Source organism: Lepisosteus platostomus, chromosome 6 (assembly GCF_059453375.1).
Source record: "Lepisosteus platostomus isolate fLepPlt1 chromosome 6, fLepPlt1.hap1, whole genome shotgun sequence".
NCBI lineage: Eukaryota > Metazoa > Chordata > Actinopteri > Semionotiformes > Lepisosteidae > Lepisosteus > Lepisosteus platostomus.
The window spans coordinates 10336945-10359900 of NC_142616.1; the positions used below are offsets into that span (position 1 = coordinate 10336945).

At 45.5% G+C, this 22956-nt stretch overlaps 10 non-coding genes across 10 annotated transcripts; 6 read left to right on the forward strand and 4 right to left on the reverse strand.

The window, feature by feature from the left end:
• On the forward strand, positions 1 to 73 carry trnam-cau (transfer RNA methionine (anticodon CAU)). The gene has a single exon. It is a non-coding gene; the product is annotated as a tRNA-Met (tRNA).
• A 4395-nt stretch (positions 74 to 4468) lies between these two features.
• Positions 4469 to 4541, forward strand: trnam-cau (transfer RNA methionine (anticodon CAU)). Its single transcript has one exon. It is a non-coding gene; the product is annotated as a tRNA-Met (tRNA).
• Positions 4542 to 5988: 1447 nt separating this feature from the next.
• On the forward strand, positions 5989 to 6071 carry trnal-cag (transfer RNA leucine (anticodon CAG)). The gene has a single exon. It is a non-coding gene; the product is annotated as a tRNA-Leu (tRNA).
• A 170-nt stretch (positions 6072 to 6241) lies between these two features.
• trnad-guc (transfer RNA aspartic acid (anticodon GUC)) lies at positions 6242 to 6313 on the reverse strand. Its single transcript has one exon. It is a non-coding gene; the product is annotated as a tRNA-Asp (tRNA).
• A 424-nt stretch (positions 6314 to 6737) lies between these two features.
• Positions 6738 to 6810, forward strand: trnam-cau (transfer RNA methionine (anticodon CAU)). Its single transcript has one exon. It is a non-coding gene; the product is annotated as a tRNA-Met (tRNA).
• Positions 6811 to 14409: 7599 nt separating this feature from the next.
• trnal-uaa (transfer RNA leucine (anticodon UAA)) lies at positions 14410 to 14492 on the reverse strand. The gene has a single exon. It is a non-coding gene; the product is annotated as a tRNA-Leu (tRNA).
• Positions 14493 to 17370: 2878 nt separating this feature from the next.
• On the reverse strand, positions 17371 to 17443 carry trnar-ccu (transfer RNA arginine (anticodon CCU)). The gene has a single exon. It is a non-coding gene; the product is annotated as a tRNA-Arg (tRNA).
• A 603-nt stretch (positions 17444 to 18046) lies between these two features.
• On the forward strand, positions 18047 to 18129 carry trnal-cag (transfer RNA leucine (anticodon CAG)). The gene has a single exon. It is a non-coding gene; the product is annotated as a tRNA-Leu (tRNA).
• Positions 18130 to 19641: 1512 nt separating this feature from the next.
• Positions 19642 to 19715, reverse strand: trnai-aau (transfer RNA isoleucine (anticodon AAU)). The gene has a single exon. It is a non-coding gene; the product is annotated as a tRNA-Ile (tRNA).
• A 373-nt stretch (positions 19716 to 20088) lies between these two features.
• Positions 20089 to 20161, forward strand: trnaa-cgc (transfer RNA alanine (anticodon CGC)). The gene has a single exon. It is a non-coding gene; the product is annotated as a tRNA-Ala (tRNA).
• The last annotated feature ends 2795 nt before the right edge of the window (positions 20162 to 22956 follow it).

Consider the following 22956-nt stretch of genomic DNA (forward strand, 5'->3'; position numbering starts at 1 on the left):
GCCTCGTTAGCGCAGTAGGTAGCGCGTCAGTCTCATAATCTGAAGGTCGTGAGTTCGATCCTCACACGGGGCAGGGATCAATGCTGTTTTGGGCGTGTGACGTTCACGGATGGGGCGTGTGACGTTCACTCACACACACGCGTGTTCTTCACTTCCACGCCGAATACGAGATGTTTAGTCCGCGATAAACACGGTTGTATCCCTCGCTATGATGCTCGGTGTCGACTCACACTTTTTTAAAATAATGATACATGAGAGCAGCAGATAAACTCCGAGTGGTGAAGTTGTCTCCACCACCAGATCTTGTAAACCAGCAATCAGCCTGTCAGCTGCAGCACCCGGCTATAACCTCACGACACTGGCTCTGGTGTACTACCGAGGAGGGCTGGGTATGTCTTCCTACAATAATAGAAAAAATATATTATTTGGATTTACCAGAAGAAAAACTACACTCGATGCTGTTTTGGGCTCTTCACAGATGGGGCGTGAGACGTTCACTCTCACACACACGTGTTCTTCTCTTTCACGCCGAATACGACTACGGGTGTCTGTTTGTTTTTCAAATAACATCTCTGTTACCAGTTCAATTTCTGTCAGACTGGGCTTCACGTCTGTCGTATCATTTTATCTGAGAGGGAGTCTCTCTGTGTCACAGATCTCGTCATTCGTGATCCTCCGCTTGAATTCGACCGGTTGCTGATAATGTCGGCTGACAGAGAGGCGCCTCAGTAACGGCCTGGAGAGGAACAAGGCGCCACTCAGAACGCGCGTTATTTCTCACCACACAGCGCCGGTAGCGCAGCGCTGATTCACTGACCGAAGACAAAGCTTTTTTTTTGCTGTGCTTACAGTCTGGGTAACTGGAGACTGTGCTGTTCTGCTTCCTATGGTCAGATACGGGTTTTTCGCAGTAAACTTCAGTGAGTGTTCAAGATGGTGCGTAATTGCGCATCAATCAAAACCCAGAGCGTCAGAAAAAACTATGTGCTCACTGATACGTTTATGTTGAGGTTGTGAAACATTTCACAAGTCGGGGTCTTTAAAATGCATTTACAGGTAAATTATTCGGATGAATAAAAAAGGAATAAAAAATTCGGATTAACTTTTAAACACACGTTGTTTTTTTTTAAGTGAGGTAGTTAAAAAGATACCTGTCTCCCCGTCAGGGAATCGAACCCCGGTCTCCCGCGTGACAGGCGGGGATACTCACCACTATACTGACGAGGAATGCGTGTCTACACCTGCGTCATGAGCTCGTTTACAATTCAGCCTGTTAATATGATTCTTCTCAGAAATGAGAATGAAAATGTGGAGAGATGTTATACGAATTTCCTTTTTTCGAGTAATCTAACTGCTACTCCAAAGGTGAAACCCGCCAACTCTTAAAAGGTTTTGAAAATCTGCCTGAATGTGATTTTGTTTAAAACTCATTCTGTATTTATTATAACAATCTCCAGCCAAAAAATGAAGATGAACTCCTGAAAACAATGAAGCTTAAAGGATGAAACCAAGCGCTCTTAGTTACTTACTGAGTGTTCATGAGCGTCAATAAACAACTGGTAGTTATTTAGCAGTACCAAGTTTTCTGATATTCTGAAGTTTCCTAATTTAGTTCACCTGGAATGAACGTGAATGAATGCGCTGTTTTCCTCGTACCGTCATTTTTCTTCATGAAATGTATTCAGTAGCACAGTAAACAGAGACACTCAATTTCATCAAACGGGGAATGATGCGGAGAGTGAAAAATGTTTTTTTTTTTTAAATGACCCGACCTGCACTTAGCACCTCGGGAAGATAAGTTCCTCACGACGGCGCGGTGACTCATCGGACCCGCTCATCCAGGTGAGTGTGGGGTTCTACTGACCTGACTTCACTTACAATTAAACGTTTGTTTAAACTCATATCAGAAGAATAACGAATTCCGTTCATTTGCATTTTCCAACAATAGCATGCAATTAAGCAGGTGAAAACGCCATTTGTTTTCACTGCGCTGTTGTTGCGATTCCTGTCAGAAGCGCGTATGGACACGTGTAACTTCTCTCCAGTGTGATGACAGTTTCTGAAGCAGGGAGAGAGATCTTATATACATCTCCTTTCCAAAGGGGCAGTCGGGCAACTTTTAGAAGTTTTTCGAAAATCTGAGTTAGAATGTTTTTTTTTAAATCCCTAATTCTTATAACAATCTCCTGCAAAAAAAAATGATGAAGATGAACTAAACGTTGAAACCTAAAAGATCAGCCCTGAGGGGAATTGTCTCCTCACAGTGAACAGATCTCGCTCAGCGGTAAATACGCGCTCCTCGTGAGTGTAGTTGTGTCTTTAAACGTGGCTCAACTGACTGGTTTCATCAAGAGCGGAAACAACAGAAATAGACTACAAACTGAAATTAATTCCATCACCATTAATTAGTGTATATTACTCACTAACAGTTTATGAGCGTCTTTACACATCCGAGAGCCGGTGAAAACACCATTTCCTCTCACCTGGCCCGTGCTCTGTCGAAAGGACTTCTTAACGCGTTTTAAAACTCAAAACAGAAGCTGAAATAATCCTCTCCGAACGTGTTAGTAGCGTCTGTGGAGGAGCAGTAGTTGTACATCCAAACATCTGCAGCCAAACCGCTGGTGATTATCGATATCGAGAGATAGAAATAGCAAATTAAACACGCAGAGAGCCATCAATATGTTGTGGGACAATAAGTATGTAGTAGTGAGAAAAACAAATAGTAGACCATGAGAAAGAGCAGAGTGTGGACATGCATTGAGTCTGAGGCCCTGCAGTTAGCTGTTGAGGACGCGCACTGCAGTGGGATAGAAGCTGTTCTGGAGTCCAGTGGATCTTGTTTTATCAGCGCGGTACCGCTTGCCGGAGCACAGGGGGGAGAACAGTTTGTTCCGGAATGGCTGTGATCCGAAATGACAGATTGGGATTTATTGTGACAGCGGATGGTGTGGCTGACAGTTTGATGTTAAATCACATAATGTGAGTTCATACTGGAGCTTGGCTCCTGTCCAGCCTTGTTAGCACAGTAGGTAGCGCATCAGTCTCATAATCTGAAGGTCGTGAGTTCGTGTAGATCTCGCTCAGCGGTAAATACGCGCTCCTCATGAGTGTAGTTGTGTCTTTAAAAGTGACTCAACAGTCAGGTTTCATCAAGAGTAGAAACTACAGAAATAGACTACAAACTGAAATTAATTCCTTCACCATTAATTAGTTTATATTACTCACTAACAGTTTATGAGCGTCTTTACACATTCGAGAGCCGGTGAAAACACCATTTCCTCTCACTTGGCCCGTGCTCACACTGAGGCGTGAGACGTTCACTCGCTATTTTGCTCGGTGTCCACTCACACATTTTTAAAATAATAAACTCCTAGTGATGAAGGTGTCTCCACCACCGAAACTTGTAAACCAGCACTCAGCCCGTCAGCTACAGCTTTGTGTCAAATTTCACAGTCTTCTTTGCGCACAAACGGCTCATGTTCACAGACCATGACAGACCAGTGCAGTGAGACTCGCCCCACCCTTCCCCTCTCTCCTGCCAAATCTGTCACAGATACGTTTTTATGAGCCATCTGATGGGTGAAGCTTAAAAAAGGCAATTCAAGTTTAATTCATCTAAACCCGCGGGAACTTCTGATTGCTGGAGAGACTCTACAGCTCTTAAAAGGAAACAGTGAGGCTGTTTCGCTACCTTTTGTGTTTTCTTAGTGAATCCGCTGGTGATTATCGGTATAGAGAGATAGAAATCCCAAAACTGAGCAGAAGAGAGCGGGTTGGAGTGGAAATGATGCGGGAACGAGCCCTTGTCAGTTCAGGAGAAGGCGGTGTTGTTGTGGCCGAGTGGTTAAGGCGGAGGACAAAAAATCCTTTTGGGTCTCCAAAACAGAGAGGCGCCTCAGTAACGGCCTGGAGAGGAACAAGGCACCACTCAGAACGCGCGTCATTTCTCATCACACAGCGCCGGTACCGCAGCGCTAATTCACTGAGCAAAGACCATCGCTAGGTGGCGCTCGTGGAGCGGTAGATGTTGGTGAGACGATTGTCTTCATTTAATCAGTTGAAACGAGTAGACTAAAGGAGTAGGGAACTTTATTGCCATATGTACATGTACATTGGGATTCTTATTCTCACTGATCTCCCTGGACAACAACAGACACAACCACACAATGGAGACAGTACATTACAAACAATAAATAACAACAAGAGCCATCAATATGTTCTGGGACAATAAGTATGTAGTAGTGAGAAAAACAAATAGTAGACCATGAGAAAGAGCAGAGTGTGGACATGCATTGAGTCTGAGGCCCTGCAGTTAGCTGTTGAGGACGCGCACTGCAGTGGGATAGAAGCTGTTCTGGAGTCCAATGACAGATTGGGATTTATTGTGACAGCGGATGGTGTGGCTCTGACAGTTTGATGTTAAACCACATCATGTGAGTTCATACTGGAGCTTGGCTGCCGTCCAGCCTCGTTAGCGCAGTAGGTAGCGCGTCAGTCTCATAATCTGAAGGTCGTGAGTTCGATTCTCACACGTGGCAGGGATTAATGCTGTTTTGGGTACAGAATACATGTGGTGTGTGAGACGTTCACTCACATACACGCGTGATCTTCACTTCCACGCCGAATAGTTAGTGTTAGTTAGCGCTCCTCGTTAGTGTAGTTGTGTCTTTAAAAGTGAATCAACAGTCAGGTTTCATCAAAAGCGGAAACTACAGAAATAGACTACAAACTGAAATTAATTCCTTCACCATTAATTAGTTTATATTACTCACTAACAGTTTATGAGCGTCTTTACACCTCCAAGAGCCGGTGAAAACACCATTTCCTCTCACTTGGCCCGTGCTCACACTGGGGCGTGAGACGTTCACTCACACACACGTGTTCTTCACTTCCACACCGAATAGGAGATAAACACGGTTCGATCCCTTGCTATGATGCTCGGTGTCCGCTCACATTTTTAAAATAATAAACTCCACCACCAAAACTTGTAAACCAGCACTAAGTCCGTCAGCTACAGCTTTGTGTCAAATTTCACAGTCTTCTTCACGCACAGACGGCTCATGTTCACAGACCAGTGAGACTCATGCCGATCGTTTAGGCTAGACCAACGAGCCCACCCTTCCCCTCTCTCCTGCCAAATCTGTCGCAGGTGCGTTTGATTCTTATGAGCCATCTGATGGGTGAAGTTCAAAAAAGGCAATTCAAGTTTAATTTATCTAAACCCGCGGGAACTTCTGACTTCTACAGCTCTTAAAAGGAAACAGTGAGGCTATTTCGATACGTTTTGTGCTTTCTTAGTGAATCCGCTGGTGATTATCGGTATAGAGAGATAGAAATCCCAAAACTGAGCACGAAGAGAGCGGGTTGGAGTGGAAATGATGCGGGAACGAGCCCTTGTCAGTTCAGGAGAAGGAGGGGTTGTGCGTGTAGTCGTGGCTGAGTGGTTAAGACGATGGACAAAAAAGCCTTTTGGGTCTCCAAAACAGAGAGGCGCCTCAGTAACGGCCTGCAGAGGAACAAAGCGCCACTCAGAACGCGCATCATTTCTCATCACACAGCGCCGGTACCGCAGCGCTGATTCACTGAGCAAAGACCATCGCTAGGTGGCGCTCGTGGAGCGTTAGCTGTTGTTGAAATTATTGTTTTCATTTAATCAGTTTTCCTACTGTTTATCATCTTTAAATCCACTTAATATGGATTATTAAGATGAAATGTGGTAACTATAAGGAATTGTTTGCAGCTGAAAATAATATGATATTTGCAATATTATCATATTGTGTATAACTGGCTGTGGCAGCTAAAAATGAGGAAAATACACAGCAGTATTTCACCTTCTTCATAAACATTTTTTTGCTTATAAAACCCAGCGCATCTGCGACAGATGTGAATGCCGGAGTCTCGCTGTATTTCTAACACCAATGTGACACTTGAGGAAAGTAGTGGGGTCGTGGTGGCTCATGCGACCGGCTGGGGGTGATGTCATCAGTCAGGATGGCCGAGCGGTCTAAGGCGCTGCGTTCAGGTCGCAGTCTCCCCTGGAGGCGTGGGTTCGAATCCCACTTCTGACAGTATGTTTTCTCTGATGATTTGCTAAGAGTGGAGATGAAAAGAGCACAACAACGTAATATGTTTCTACGAGAAAAAATTTTTTGATAGGTGACGGGCGGCCCGTTTGGAAGAGCAGACAGATTAGAGGGAAAAGGAACATCATGTAGGTTTTCTGAGGAAAATGATGTATCTCCCCGTCGGGGAATCGAACCCCGGTCTCCCGCGTGACAGGCGGGGATACTCACCACTATACTAACGAGGAGCTCGCGTATGGTTAGCGGGAGCCGTCTTTCCTGTCAGGAGACGTTTCCTCTTACGGCTAAAGCTTTCTCCCCAAAGACGGCTCGCTTCTCTTATGGAGAATAATGTAGGAACAGTGCTCTGCTGCCCTCTAGTGCAACTGACAGTGATTGCGGTCTTTAACAGCCGGGACAGTATCTGCCTCTCCAGTCCCCCCGCAGAACACAAAAGAGCAAAAGTCCAAGTTCAAGATTTTTTCTTTGCCGTATACAACAAGTGTAGTGGAATGCTTACTCGTTCAGCTGTTCCCAGTAACAGTTTGTTCCGGAATGGCTGTGATCCTAAGTGACGGATTGGGATTTATTGTTACAGCGGATGGTGTGACTCTGACAGTTTAATGTTAAACCACATCGTGTGAGTTCATACTTGAGCTCTGGTGTCATCCAGCCTCGTTAGCGCAGTAGGTAGCGCGTCAGTCTCATAATCTGAAGGTCGTGAGTTCGATCCTCACACGGGGCAGTGCTTTTTTTTGCTCATCCGACACAGGCGGTTCCTGGTCGCTCATGCACGCTTGGTCTTGCCTACCTCGTGGAATGCGTGATCTTTCCAAGGGAGAAAAGCACAGCCGCATCGCTTGATCGGAGTCTCCGGGCTCTTTTTGTCCTTGTGCGTTTAACACAGAAGCACGTCTGACACAAGACCGTTAAAGGAAGCAGACCTTAATTTAAGATCGAATATCAGAGTAGGTGTCCGAACTGTAGATTTTATAATTTCCCTGCGAGGAAGGTCTGCGCTGTTATTGTGATTCCTGTCAGAAGCGCGTATGGACACGTGTAACTTCTCTCCAGTGTGATGACAGTTTCTAATGCAGAGAGAGAGATCTTATATACATTTCCTTTCCCCACTAGTCTGACTACTATTCCAAAGGGGTAGTCAACTCGTCAATTTAATCGAATGGGGAATGAAGCGGGGAGTGAAAAATGACTTTTTTTAAATGACCCAACCTGCACTTAGCCCCTCGGGAAGGTAAATTCCTCACGACAGCACGGGGACTCATCGGACCCGCTTATCCAGGTGACTGTGGGGTTCAGGTGACCCAGAGCAAGGACCCCAACACTGGGACTGGACACCGGTTCATCTCGGGTCACAGTAAACTTACTACTGAATAAAACCTGTAATTTAAAATACGTAATGTTGTAGACATTATGAGTATTTACGGCCTGAATTAGACGCTGGCCCGTCTCAGGTCTGTGGAAAAGTTCCACAGACTGACTTGCTCAGGGTCAGAGCAGAAGCTGTGTTGCTTTAGGCCGGTTAGCTGAGTTGGTTAGATTGTGGTACTAATAACACCAAGGTCACGGGTTCTATCACTGTACAGGCCAGTAAATACTTGAATTGCCTTTTTTAGACTTCACCCATCAGACGGCTCATAAGAACCAAACTTATTTGCGACAGATCTGGCAGAAGAGAGGGGAAGGGTGGGCTCGTTGGTCTAGTCTAAATGATCGGCGCGAGTCTCATTGCGGTGGTCTGTCTCTGGTCTCTGTGCACGAAGAACACGTGTGAAATTTGAGACGAAGCTTATCGCAGTGCTTGTTGGTCTGGGGAATGATTTTTGCTTTGGGTGCGAGAGGTCCTGGGTTCAAATCCCGGACGCGCCTGTCCTTTTTTCTATTATTATAGGAAGTCATATCCAGCCCTCCTCGGTAGCACAGCAGAGCCAGTGTCATGAGGTTATAGCCAGGTGCTGTAGCTGTCGGGGTGATTGCTGCTTTAATAATAATAATAATAAACTTTATTTTATATAGCGCCTTTAAAGGTGGCTTCTCAAAGCGCTTTACAGGATGACAATAACAATAAATAAGAAGACTACAACAATAAATAAGAAAATTTCACAAGACAGGACACAATTATAATTACAACAATACAACAATAACAATAGAGGAGACCGTGGAAGATGGTATTAAGAAGAGCAGAGGGGTGAAGAATGGAAGCAGTTAAGTAAAGGCTTTTCTGAAAAGGAGGGTTTTGAGTCTGGATTTGAAGGAGTTTAGAGATGGTGACTCTCTAATATCCTTGGGCAAGGAGTTCCAGAGCTTGGGGGCATAGCAGGAGAAGGCCCTGTCGCCCATACAATGTAGACGGGCTTGGGGGACAGTAAGGAGGGCAGAATTTGAAGAGCGGAGGTTGCGAGGTGGGGAGTAGGGCGATAAAAGTTCAGACAGGTATTGAGGTGCCAAGCCATGTAAAGCCTTGTAGGTGAGCATGAGGATTTTAAAGTCTACGCGGAATTTGACCGGAAGCCAGTGCAAGGACTCCAGGATAGGAGTAATGTGAACACTTGCACTAGATCTGGTCAGGATTCTGGCTGCTGAATTTTGGACATACTGCAGCTTGTTCAGAGTAGATTTAGATACCCCAGGGAGCAGAGCATTGCAGTAGTCAATTCGAGAGAATACAAATATGTTGATCAGCTTTTCAGCCACAGTTAATGATAGCATAGGGCGTAGTCTTGCGATATTTCTAAGGTGAAAAAAAGATGTTTTGACAGTATGCTGTACATGTGGGTCGAATGTTAAGCCAGAATCGAATATAACCCCAAGGTTTTTCAATTTTGATTGGAGCTCAAGTACAGAGCCATCTACAGACAGGGTTACAGGACTGGCTTTACGAAGTTGATGGGGGGTACCAATAAGCATGACTTCAGTCTTGTCACAGTTAAGATGAAGGAAGTTTTGAGTCATCCAAATTTTTATGTCAGAGATGCAATTAGATAGAATAGAGACAGCCACATCAGTGTCGGGTTTGGTATGGATGTATATTTGAGTATCGTCAGCGTAAAAATGAAAGCTGAGGCCATGTGATCTTAAAAGCTGACCAAGTGGGAACATGTAAATGCTGAAGAGCAAGGGGCCCAGTATTGAGCCCTGAGGGACACCAGACTTGACAAGACCAATTTCAGACCTGTACCCATTGAGAGAGACAAAGTGACAGCGATCAGTGAGGTAAGACTTAAACCATTTGAGGGCAGTGTCAGAGACTCCAAACACAGTCTCGAGACGAGAAAGCAAGATGTTATGGTCAACAGTGTCAAAGGCAGCACTGAGATCAAGAAGGATGAGTATGGAAAGAGAACCAGAATCAGAAGCTATTAGGAGATCGTTGGTGACTTTGACTAGGGCGGTTTCTGTGCTGTGAAGTTGACGGAAGCCAGATTGGAGGGGTTCGAAAAGGTTGTTTGTCATGAGGTGGTTATGTAACTGAAGTGTGACAGCACGTTCTAGAATTTTAGAGAGAAAGGGTAAGTTGGAGATGGGGCGAAAGTTGTTAAGATTGTCGAGAGCCATGTTAGGCTTCTTTGGCACTGGGGTAATAGCAGCAGTTTTGAGGACCGTTGGTACAATGCCGGTGCTCAAGGATTCATGTATTATATTGAGGACAATGGGACAGAGGGAAGAGAAACAGGACTGGAATAAAGTGGTGGGAATGGGATCTAAAATAGATGTGGTGGGTTTCATGCGCGTAACTAGTTTGTTTAGGGATGCTGAGTCAAGAAGAGAGAAGCTGGAGAGACGGGAACCAGAGAAGTTGGATGAGGAGGGAGGAGGTGTGGAAATTATATCCGTAGTGGAGAGAATGTGATGCCGGATGTTGTCAATCTTAGAACTAAAGAAATCTAAGAATGTGTTGCAAAGTTGTGATGAGGCAGGTAATGTGGTGGGGCAGTTTGGCTTGAGCAGTCTGTTGATGGTGGAGAAAAGATGTCTGGGATTGTTTTGGTGATTTTCAATGATGTGAGAGAAGTAGGTGGATCTAGCAGACTCTATAGTAACCTTATAATCAGATAAGTAATCTCTCCAGGCCTGATAATGTACATTTAGGCCGGAAAGACGCCACCTACGCTCAAGTTTGCGAGAGGCTGCCTTCATGAAACGCAGATGGTCATTGTACCAGGGGGCAGGGCGAGAGAAGGAGATGGTTCGAGTTTTTAAAGGAGCAAAGGTGTCGAGGGTAGATAAAAGAGCATTGTCAAGTAACTGTATTTTGTCCTCTAGAGGGTCAGAGGAAGAGAAACAGGATAAGGAGGACAGAACAGAATTTGCAAACCTTGGGTGATCAATTGATCGCCAGTTGCGGAAATTTACAGAGCGTGAGGGGGAAGTGTTAGAAACAGGTAATTCCAGATTGAAGAGAATGGCTAAGTGGTCAGAGAGGCCTAGATCAAGGGGGGAGCAGTGGGAGACAAAGGAGTCATTTGCAATAATTAGATCTAAGGTGTGTCCTTTGTTATGTGTAGGGGTACAAACAAACTGAGCAAGGTCAAAGCATCCCAAAAGAGAAAGGAAGTCTTTAGCCAGACTGGAGGAAGTTGAATCAATGTGTATATTAAAGTCCCCTAGAATAAGGATCCTTTTAAATGTAAGGGATAAGAATGAGAGAAAATCAGCAAACTCACCTAAGAAGACTCCACTGGGTTTGGGTGGTCTGTAAACTGTGGCAATAATAGTAGATTGGGGGATAGGAACATTTAAAACAAGACACTCAAAAGAAGAGGGAGGAGGTATAGCTATAGGACTTAGACTGTAAAAAAGGTTGTAAATAACAATGATGCCCCCGCCTCTGCCTGAAAGACGCGGAAGGTCAAAGAAACCATATCCAGGAGGAACTAGTTGGTTGAACAGGAGTCCATCGTTTTGTTTGTGCCATGTTTCGGTTAAGCACAGAAGGTCCAGTTGTTTTTCTTTGATAATGTCACATAAAAGAAGAGCCTTGCTGTTAACGGAGCGGGTGTTGAGTAGCGCTGATCTGGCCAGTCTCGGGGATGCGGGGGGAAGCGGAGTGCGGTCCAGGTGCGGTAGTGAGAGGAGATTTTTTAGATCGGCGCCGGTACGTGATGGACTTACAGACGTGCGGCGAAAGGCAGGGATAGAGACTCCGCAGGCAGACGAACGTAGAGAACGGCGTCCTGTGCTGCGATGGATGTAGCGAGTCGGTCGTAAAATCCCAGTAAAACGGCAGTAATCGAATGTGTCTTTGACCAGGAAGTAGCTTTGTTTTAGTTGAAGAAGTTGCAGTGCAGTGTACCTCACAGACATGATCGATGAAGCGAGACGGGAAGGAAATCCAGAGAAGGCGGTAGCAAGAGGTGAAGGTCTTCAGTTGAGTAAGTTCACAATGCAGTGGAAGTCGCATTTGTGAATTTGTAACGTGAAGCGGATGAAAATAGATAAATTAGAAATCAGTGTAATCGAGGAGAAAAAGGGAAAAAAAAAACATAAATAAGTAGATAGAAATGAAAAACTGGTGAGAGGAGCGGCAGCCAAATACGCCAGCGTTCCCTCTCGACCGGAACCGGATCTTTACAAGTTCCGGTGGTGGAGACACCTTCACCACTCAGAGTTAATTATTTTAACAATGTGTGAGTGAACACGAGCATCATAGCGAGGGATCAAACCGTGTTTTTCTTGTATTCGGCGTGGAAGTGAAGAACACGCGTGTGAGTGAACGTCTCACGCCCCATCTGTGAAGAGCCCAAAACAAGCGAGTCCAGCGGCTGCGGGTTTGAAGGTAAATGTGTCTCGTATTCTAAAGGCTTCTGCTTCCACTGATGAATGAGAGAGCTTCGTGAGGAGATCCTTCAGTCAATCAGGTGAACATGTTGCTATTTCGGTCTCGTGTAGAGGCTACAGTTGTGTCCTTAGTGCGCTAAATGTAAGTGCATCTGTAGCGCTTCATTTCAGAGTGTTTTTTCTTTAGCGCAACGTTCCAAGCGCCCACACAACTTATTCTCTGAACCCCCCAATTGCTCCACAAACCACCAGTGCACGGTCCCATCACACTCAAGAACACAACAAATATCTTCAGTGAAGACCCGGAAGTGCCAGAACACATTGAAGACTTGCACTGTATTTAAATACGAATTTCCTTCATTTCAGCGCTCTTCAGTCCCCGGGATAGCAGTGCGACTGGCGAACACAGTTGGCCATGTCCCTCGGACCACACCTCCACCATCTACCTCCTTATGATTTCTTATTTATTTATTGATCATCTCCAGTCATTGTTTACACGTCTGCATCGTTTACATTCGAACTGTTTTCTTGTTTACTTGTACACTGTCTACTGTCTGTTTGTATATTGTCTTGATGCACAGTCTGCACTCGTTTTTACACCTGTTTCAACAATCGAGAGACTTTCTGTCAGTTAGAATTCCACTGGACTAGTACATGTACCGGTTACATACAGCGATAAAGTTCCAGTTCCAGTAACTGAACTCTCACTATCGCACACTCAAGGCTTGACATTCAATAGCTGGAATACAGCTGCCAGTAAAGACAGACGTGAAACTGGATTATTAATAAATGACATAGTTGAATAAACGTGTATTGATAAACTCCATTATCAATCACGGAGGTGTTAATGGTGTTAATGGTAATCTAGACACACGGTGTTGTCACGTTCGTAAACCCCTCCTCTTATGGAAGCTCCAGCCCTTCCTTGTTTTATACTCATCTCCCTCACCTGCCTCTGGTTCCAGCCCCCTGTGCTATAAAAGCTAGGCGTTCCTGCCTATCGGGGCTCAGCTTTGGAAGATGGACTCCCAGAAGCCCGCCTACCCGCGAGTCCGGAGCGACTCGACGGCACAGGCTTCATCACGGCATCCGGACCTACTGAGTCCGGGATTAGGGAGCATCTGGTCCCGTTACCCCCTTTTATTCCCCCGACCCTCCCCCGGATCCCGCTCCGGCTTTTAACTCTGTTTGTCTGTCAGGATGGATTACCCAGTCTTGGACTATTGCTACACTCACGGATTTGCCTCGGACTCCCTCGGACTGTTTGCCTCTGCCACACCTACCCTGAACACCAGCGCACCGTGGACATGCCCCCTGTTTTCCTTCCAGCCCCCTGCATGCCCTTTTCCCCCTGTTTTCCTCACTCCTCCCCGGATCGTGTTGTCTGCATAGGGTCCTGAAAGAACGCTTCATGACAGGTGGGGCCCCTGGCTTGAACACGACGTTCTGGAAACCTCTGGTCCAAGACCAGTGGTGCTGGTGGGCCAGTAGGTGGCGACGAGTTCCAGTCCAATGCCTTAGTATAGCGACTGGGGCTGCTGTACAAGGTGCCGTCCTTCAGAAGACAGGACCTGCCTACTCGGTCATTACACATCCCAGGACACTACGGGTGGGTTTGGGTTTCTCACTCCTGCTGTGCAGGAGGGGCTGCTGCAGCAGAATGACTGTAGTCTGTCACCCAGGTGGGAACTGCGCACTGGACCCCTTCTCTCTCGAGGACACAGGCTGCAGGAGGCTCTGGGATACATGCATTCAGATGCACAAGGTGGGATCAGAAGTCTATGTGATGGAAGAGCTCTGAGGAAAACTAGCTGTTGGTAGACCAGCAGGGGGTGCTCTTCCCCTGGACCAGAAGGTCCAATCCAATGCCCTAATGTTTGGCTCTGTGCCACCAGAGGAGCCAACATGCAGTTGACTGGCTGTGCGTTATGGATCCCACCTGTCAGAAACACTCCTTGACGGGCTTTGAGCCGAGCGTTTTCAGAGCCCTGGAGTACAATCGGTCCTTTGACCTGCTGACCAGATGTAGGGCAGGAAACAGACTAGGAAAAGGTGTTTTGCATCACATTGCTGTCATTGTCAGAAAGAGGCGACAGAGCTCTAGGTGAGGTTACCCCTATGACAGACTGCTCAGTTGTTCAGAATGCATTGTTCTCACTGCTCCAGCTACGGTGCTCAAGGGAACATTTCCACAGGTCCCTCCTCCTGGAGGCTGTCAGGGTGTATAACGCTGCCCTAGGCTAGGACTGTTAGCCCTTCACCTGCTCATCTATGGACAGCGTGTTGGACACTCAATCTGTATATACTTTGTACATATTTTATTGTTTTTACAGTGACTATGAGCATATTTTGCACACACGTATCTTATTCTGATGTCTGTTTTTGCTGGTCTTGGGCTGGACTGCTGAAACACCTCAATTTCCCTTCAGGATCAATAGTCTTTACTGTCTATTTCTTGAGTTTGTCTTAACTTTACCCTTTTGGTGATAAGGAGAGGTGAACAAGAAGAACACCTCATGTCCTCTGTCTTCCTTTGGTAATAACATGCTACCAGGAGTGGGGATCGAACCCACGCAGACTCTTGTCCATTGGATCTTAAGTCCAACGCCTTAACCACTCGGCCATCCTGGTCCTGCAGAGTGCCTCTTCCATACAGTTCTAATATAGAAATTCTCACTACAGGGTCACTTTGGTCTTCAAGATGGGCTCTAGTATTAAAGAGCAAAAGGCTCTTATTGTGTGAATCTGACTTAATTCAAATCTACCACTTGTCCATTGGATCCTAATTCCAACAATTGAACCAGTCAGCCATGGACCAACAAGCCATGCAAAGCCTTTTGTCTCAAATTAAACAGGTGTTCTTCGTGCACAGAGACCGGAGGCAGACCAGTGCAGTGAGACTCGCGCTAATCGCTTAGGCTCGACCAACAAGACCTTCTCCCCTCTCTCCTGCCAGTGAGCTCGCGGGGGGGAGTCATTCACTCGTGCCAGGTGGCTCCTGTTCGCTCACACACGTGTTCTTGCCAGAACACTTAATATGTTTCTACGAGAAAAATATTTTGATAGGTGACGGGCGGCCCGTTTGGAAGAGCAGACAGATTAGTGGGAAAAGGAAAATCATGTAGATCAGTGGTTCTCAAACTTTTTGGACCAAGTACCACCCCTAATCCAACCAAAGCATCCAAGTACCACCTACAAGTCATCATCTCATAGGAACCCCAGAAATTCTCAATGACCAACATGAGCGCGCGTGCACACACACTCACATGTACATATAATAAATATTATAATAATAAACTTTATTTTATATAGCACCTTTAAAGGTGGCTTCTCAAAGTGTTTTACAGAAAAAAAACATTAACAACAACTAATAAAAAAGCACCATTTCAGTGAGAGAGGTGAGCCTGTTTAGTTGAGCAAAGCAGATGTGAATTAATTTTTCGAGCCTTGATACAATTCACAACAGAGTCTAACAGATTTTAAATCGTCAGGCATTTTCTTGATGGCAAAGCTCTCGCGGTGAATGTTGTAATGCGTATATTAATTTCTGGAGCAACCTCTCTAATTCGTGCAACTACACCGTTATGTCTGCTTGTCATTGCTCTAGCACCATCTGTACAAACTCAGACGCATTTTATCCAGTCGAGGCCGTTCTCTTCGATAAATTCATTCAGAAGCTGAAATATGTGCTCTCCAGTAGTTCCTGTCGGTAGCGGTTTACAGAACAGAAAGTCTTCATGAGACATGCCCTCAAACCCGTATCTAACGTAAACGAGCAAATTGGCCAAATCGACTACAGACTCATCTAATTGCAGTGAAAAACATCTGCTCATCTTAACGCGCTCTATCAGTGTACATTTGATATAATCCTTCATTTCAATAATTCTATGAATGACTGTGTCTTTCAGGGGGAGGGGGGCAGCAGGTCGAGCTGTTTAGCAGCTTTTTCTCTACACATAATACGTGTCAGCTCTTTTGCCAACGGTAAATAAGGTACTTCAAAAATAGTGTAGCTTACCTGCTTTAGCAATACGCAAGCTTGCATTTTTCCGCGTTTCCGTTTTTATTTCCGTATTTATCTAAAGTTTTTATTTCATGCGCATGGGAGCGAAACACAGAGACGCTCTGTGTATTTTTCTCAAATTAGAACAGTTCTTAAATATTTTTCTGTTATCACGCTTTCCTGTGCTCACAAGATTACCTGCGTTCGTAGCACGTATTTCTATGCATTCCTGTGTTTACAACGTTGGCATTGTTCCAAAATCACGCACATTCTCCTTTCTCCCTATTTGCTGGAGATACAGTAGCTCTTTTTAAATACAATTGGTCACTTGCATCCGTAGCACGCATTCCTACAGAGTGGTATAGAATTACAGAGTATCTCTTGTGTCCACTGAGGTATTAGCGCGCACTGTATCGTAGTACGTAGGCTGCGTATTCGACACGTATTAAAATACAAAATATGAAAACCCGTCCCGATTTTTCAGCGCACACGACACAGTTCCAGGGTCATTTGGCGTACCACTTGGCGGCACTCCACGTACCACTGCCGGTACGCGTACCACAGTTTGAGAACCACTGATGTAGATTTTCTGAGAAAAATGTTGCACTTCCCCATCAGGGAATCAAACCCCCGTCTCCCACGTGACAGGCAGGGATACTCACCACTATACTAACGAGGAGCTTGTGTATGGCATTGAGCGGGAGCTGTGTTTCCTGTCAGGAGACGTTTCTTCTTACGGCTAAAGCTTTCTCCCCAAAGACGGCTCGCTTCTCTTATGGAGAATAATGTAGGAACTGTGCTCTGCTGTCAGGGAGACACGAGATGCGTTTATGTAGAGGTTGTGATACTTTTCACAAGTCGTGAAAGTCGTGTTTAGTGTACCATTTCATCTGATAGAGAATCCCTCTGTGTCACTCCTGACACAGCTTTCCTCATGTTGCCGTGTCAGAGCACATCTGATCGACTGGTCTTCTCTCTTGCAGGGTGACGGGACTCTTCCTCAGAGAGACGCTCCCACCTGCGTCTGTTCTTCATCAAGAGCAGAAATAACAGAAACAGACTACAAACTGCAATGAACTACTTTCTGTTTTCCCAAACCGATTACTGTAACCCTCCACTCGCTGGGGTATCTAAATCCACAGTGAACAAACTCCAGTATGTCCAAAACTCAGCAGCCAGAATCCTGACCAGGTCTAGTGCAAGTGATCACATTACTCCTGTCCTGGAGTCCCTGCACTGGCTTCCTGTCCAATTCTGTGTGGACTTTAAAATCCTCATGCTCGCCTATAAGACTGCATGGCTTGGCACCTCATATGAAGTGGATTAAGAACTCAAGTTCATAACAAGAGTCTACCAGGAGTGGGGATTGAACCCACGTGGACATTTATTGTTGTGGTCATTCTATAAAGTGCTTTGAGAAGCCACTTTTAAAGGTGCTATATCAAATAAAGTTTATTAACATACACAGTCAAGTTGTTCACTCATCGCAGAGCTCTTAAAACAAGACACCCCAGATGGGACTCGAACCCACAATCCCTGGCTTAGGAGGCCAGTGCCTTATCCATTAGGCCACTAGGGCTCACTTACTTGCCCCTGACCATGAGCAAGTCAGACTGTGGAGATTTTCCACAGACCTGAGACGGGCCAGCGTCTAATTCAGGGCGGGAGAGATACACACCCCGTGAGGAAAGCATCTGCAGCTGAGTTTTCCTGAGTCTTCATTTAATCTGTTTTCCTACTGTTTATCATCTTTAAATCCACTTAATATGGAATATTAAGATTAAATGTTGTAACTATAAGGAACAAGTAATAGGTTTATTCCATGGTGAAAAAAAGGAAGAAAGAAAACACAACGTTTCGGCTGTGGAGCCTTCTTCAGGTGTGAATATATAAGGAATTGTTATATGGGAATTGTTTGCCTTATAGTTTGGAAACTATTAGGAATTGTTTGCAGCGTTTGCATATTGTTATTAGCCTGCAGTGGTGGCTACAAATGAGGAAAATACACAGCAGTTTTTCAGTATTTCACCTTCTTCATAAACAATTTTTTTGCTTATAAAACCCAGCGCATCTCCGACAGATGTGAATGCCGGAGTCTCGCTGTATTTCTAACACCAGTGTGACACTAGGAACGTACTGGGGTCGCGGTGGCTCATGGGACCGGCCGGCAGCTGTATCAGTAGTCAGGATGGCCGAGCGGTCTAAGGCGCTGCGTTCAGGTCGCAGTCTCCCCTGGAGGCGTGGGTTCGAATCCCACTCCTGACAAGCACAGCTTTACTTAATCTTTATAAATAAATAGAAATACACCAACTTAATCACGAAGAGAGCGCATCTCGCGAGCTCAGCCCTGAGCACGAACTGCAGGAGCTGTGAATCAGAACATTTCAGTTCATCTGATCAGTAAATTAATTAACACTGATAAATGATAGAGCTTCGTGAGGATCCTTCAGTCAATTTTCGGTTTCGCGTAGAGGCTACAGTTGTGTCAGCAGTGCGCTAAATGTAAGTGCATCTGTAGCGCTTCATCTCAGATTTTTTTCTTTAGTGCACCTTTACAAGCGCCAACACAATTTATTCTCTGAACCCCCAAACCTTCACTGGGATTAAAGACAAGCTTGTGCCCCGGTGCTCTTTTTAGAGAGGCTTCTTTCCTGCACAGATTGCCGATTGTTTAACATTTCACCATGAACGGGGCTCAAACTCTTGTAATTACTCACCCGTAAGAAGAAACGTCATGTTATTGGACACGTATCTAAGTAATCAATTCATAGAATGTTCTTGCGATTCCTGTCAGAAGCGCGTATGGACACGTGTAACTTCTCTCCAGTGTGATGACAGTTTCTGAAGCAGGGAGAGAGATCTTATATACATTTCCTTTCCAAAGGGGCAGTCGGTCAATTTTAAAGGTTTTTCGAAAATCTGAGTTAGAATGTTTGAATTTTTTAATCCGTATTTCTTATAACAATCTCCTCCAAAAAGTATAGGGGTGAGTATCCCCGTCTGTCAGGCGGGAGAATCTTTTTAGAAGTTCATCCGAAGACCAAACAATTCCGTTAATTTCTGCGATTTCTCCTCCAAAAAGAAAGATGAAGATGAACTAAACGTGGAAACCTAAAAGATCAGCCCTGAGAGGAAATGTCTCCTGACAGTGAACAGATCTCTCGCTCAGCGGTAAATACGCGCTTCTCGTGAGTGTAGTTGTGTCTTTAAAAGTGACTCAACTGACTGGTTTCAGGAAGAGCGAAAACAACAGAAATAGGCTACAAACTGAAATTAATTACTTCACCATTAATTAATTTATATTACTCACTAACAGTTTAGGAGCGTCACACCATTTCCTCTCACTTGGCCGGTGCTCTGTCGAAAGGACTTCTTAACGCGTTTTAAACCTCAACACCGAAGCTGAAATAATCGTTTCCGAGCGTGTTAGTTGCGTCTGTTGAGGAGCAGTAGCGGTACCACAGCTGGGAACACGTTCTGAAGATAATCGAAATGAAAGCCAAATCCTGAAATATCAGCCCCGAGAGGAAACGTCTCCTGACAGGAAACAGAGCTCCCGCTCCTCGTTAGTATAGGGGTGAGTATCCCCGCCTGTCACGCGGGAGACTCTTTTGAGAAGTTCATCTGAAGACAAACAATTCCGTTAATTTCTGCGATTTCCACCACTAAAGAGAAGTGGAAGTAATTCTGATTGATTCATAGGTCGTCTTTTCATCATGATGTGTATTTCTGCGTCAGTAGACTAAGAAATAGTGGGCGTGTGAAAATGAAACACACTGGCCCGTACGGGGATCGAACCCGTGACCTTGGCGTTATTAGCACCACGCTCTGACCAACTGAACCAACAGTCCGAGCAGTGAAGATCTATTCACAACCGTTCTTGTAAACCAGCAGACAGCCCACCAGCTAAAACACCTCGCTATAACCTCACATTGAGCGAGGCGTGATGACGATACGCGCTCTGCTGTGCTACTATAGTCGTTTCATAAAAGCAGAAAATACGAGGAGAACTGGTTGTATGTTCTTGTAATCATGGAATAAGACGGGGCTTGTCCGCGATTAGAGACCGGGGCCTCTCGCAACTAAAAAGCAAACCTAGACCAACGAGCCAGAGAGATCGTGAGTGTTGTGATTTCAAGTGTGTTTTTCACGTGTGCGCGATCGCACAGAAGACTCGAGAGGAATTTAGTGTGCACGGGTGGGAGCTGATCACCAGCACAGCGAGGGGGATTAGCTCAAATGGTAGAGCGCTCGCTTCGCATGCGAGAGGTAGCGGGATCGATGCCCGCATCCTCCAGCTTCTGTGCTCTCTGTACTGAAGAGGACAGACTTCTGTCTCACTGAAAATGTTATGAGGATTTTGCGTTGACTGCTGTGACATATCACCACCACATTTTCAATTTATAGAACTGTAACTTCACCCTTCCACGGGAAAGCTGTTAAAACAGTAGAACGTCTGCGATGTTTTTTATAGATTATTTATTTTCTAACACACAGGTGTCAATCTTAATAAAATCCACGTCAGAAGTTGTCCCTTTCAACCCATTATTACATAATACAGTTAGTGCCGAGCACACAGCGGGTGAGGGTACAGAACAGCAGAGCTTCAACAGGACTCACAGGAGGGAAGGGCTGTCCGGTATCGCCGGCTGTTCGCTACATTACCAGATGACATGTTTCAAGCCCAAATCACACTCGTATATGAGAAAAGATCATATACATATACATACATATACACAGTATACATCATATACATATGCATACATATACTATATATACACAGTATACATCATACGAATATGTATATACTGTACATGACTGTGAGCAATATAAAACGTGGGTGCCACGTAATAAAGAGCAAGCTGCTGAAATCGTTTATGAATTTTTGATTCAAGATTTTTTATTTACCATATACAACAAGTGTATTGGAATGCTTACTCGTTTAGCTGTAGCCAGTAACAGTAGAGAAAAAAAATAGGCACAAAAGACAAACAGACATGGACAATAAATGAGACAATAGACGTTTTGATACAGCCAAGACAGCACACAGTGCAGACAGCGCAGTACCTTACAGTGCAGGTGCGAATATGAGCTGTTTAAGATGCGGGCTGCTTGGGGGAAGAAACTGTTTTTGAATCTATTCAAAATCCATCTACCAGAACCAAGGGGTGAAAACAGATCGTGGCCCAGGTGAAATGGGTCCCGAAGCATAGTTTGAGTCCAGATGTGGCAGCAGTCGAGATATATCTGGTCGATGGAGGGTGGCTCGGTCCCAGTGATTTTCTGGTCAGACCTCACAACCCTCTGTATGGCTGTTCTGTCCTGTCCTGTGGCTCCGCCATACCACACCGCAACACCACCAGGCAGGACACTCTCAATCGGATTACGGTAAAGATTGGTGAGTGTTGTCTTGCTCATCCTCCACTTCCTTAACTGTTTCAGGAAGTGAAGGCGCTGGTGGGCTTTAGTGAGGATGGCAGCAGTGTTCTCTGGACCCAGTTGCAGATGGAGTTGTTGAGGTCCAGACCCCTGAGCTTGACCACCAGCCTGCCTGGCACAGTTGTGTTGAAGGCTGAGCTGAAGTCAATAAATAACATCCTGGCACAGGTGCTCCTCTTGTCCAGGTGGTGTGAAGGGCCAGAGAGACGGCATTGGCCACTGACCTATTATTCCTATAAGCAAACTGCAGGGGGTCCAGGGAGTCCGGGACAATACTGTTGATGTGTCCCCTCACCAGTTTCTCCATGCACTTCATGACTACTGAGGTGAGTGGCGGTAGGCATTCTGACATGACACCTTGGTTGCCTCAGGCAGGGGCACGATAGTAGTTCTCTTGAAGCACAGTGAGACAGTAGACAGGGATAGTGACGTGTTAGATATTACAGTGAAGACAGGGGCCAGCTGTGCTCCGCCTGCCTTTTAAACACGGGGGGGAGGCCATCAGGCCGACAACCTTGCGTGGCTCCACCTTTCCGAAAGCTCTCCGTACCTCCTGTTCAGACAGCTGCAGCACAAACTCCCCAGGCTCACTGGGCGTTCTGGGTGAAGGGTCCGTGTTGTGAGCATCAAACCTGGCATACAAGTTGTTTAGTTGGTCAGGCAGTGAATCATCAGCTGGTGTTTTAACACCCATTAGTCCTTTATAATAAGTGCTAGCCCTCAGGCCATTCCAGAGGTGCGTTGTGTTAATGCCCCCACATTGTGATTCAAGCCTGTCTCTGTACTCCCTTATCGCATGTCTGACGGCCCTCTCCAGGTCACACCTGGCTTTCCTGTACAGCCCAGGGTCTCCAGAGTTGAAGGCCACAGACCGCTCCTTCAGCTTGGCTTTGATTATATTCTTGAACCATGGTTTTTGACTTAATTCTTTTATTTGGAACACAAATATCAACACAGTATTTGATACACTGTGTAACTGTATTATCATGATTATCACAAGGTAGAATCACTTAAATGAACTGAAATTGTTCATTAATACCATGAGATATTTTGAAACATTAAATGTATTTAACAACTAATTTCTTACTTTCATTTCTCCTACACGCACTATTGTTACGAACAGAAACTAAGAAACGAAGAGGAAACACCAGATACTGAGCTCTGGCTCGTCCATTCCTGTGCTCTCTTGTGTTTGGCGACACCTGGTGGCCACAGCGGTCAGTCCGCCACGTCGCCCGTGAACAGGCAGCGCACGTGTTACAGCCTGGAAGACGCTCAGAGGGAAACCGGTTTCATTTCTGTCTCCTTTCTAATCCGCTCCGGGATGGAATGATGAAAGTGGGAGAAACTTTTCCCCCGTCACCCACGACTCGATCCACACTCAGACTGCTTAGTTATAACTCAACGCTTTCTTTTTACTCCATTTCTGAACGTTGTTTGCCTGACACACGTTTCAAAGTTTTGTGGTCATCTGTTTAATGCGCTTTATATGACTTCGCGTGGTGTTCTGGTCTCTTTACCGGTGAGGCAGTGTGTCAGGAGTCGTTTCGTAAAAGCAGAAAATACGAGGAGAGCTGGATGTATGTTTTGTAATCATGGAATAAGACAAGATTTGAGACCGGGACCTCTCGCAACCGAATAGCAAACCCAAGC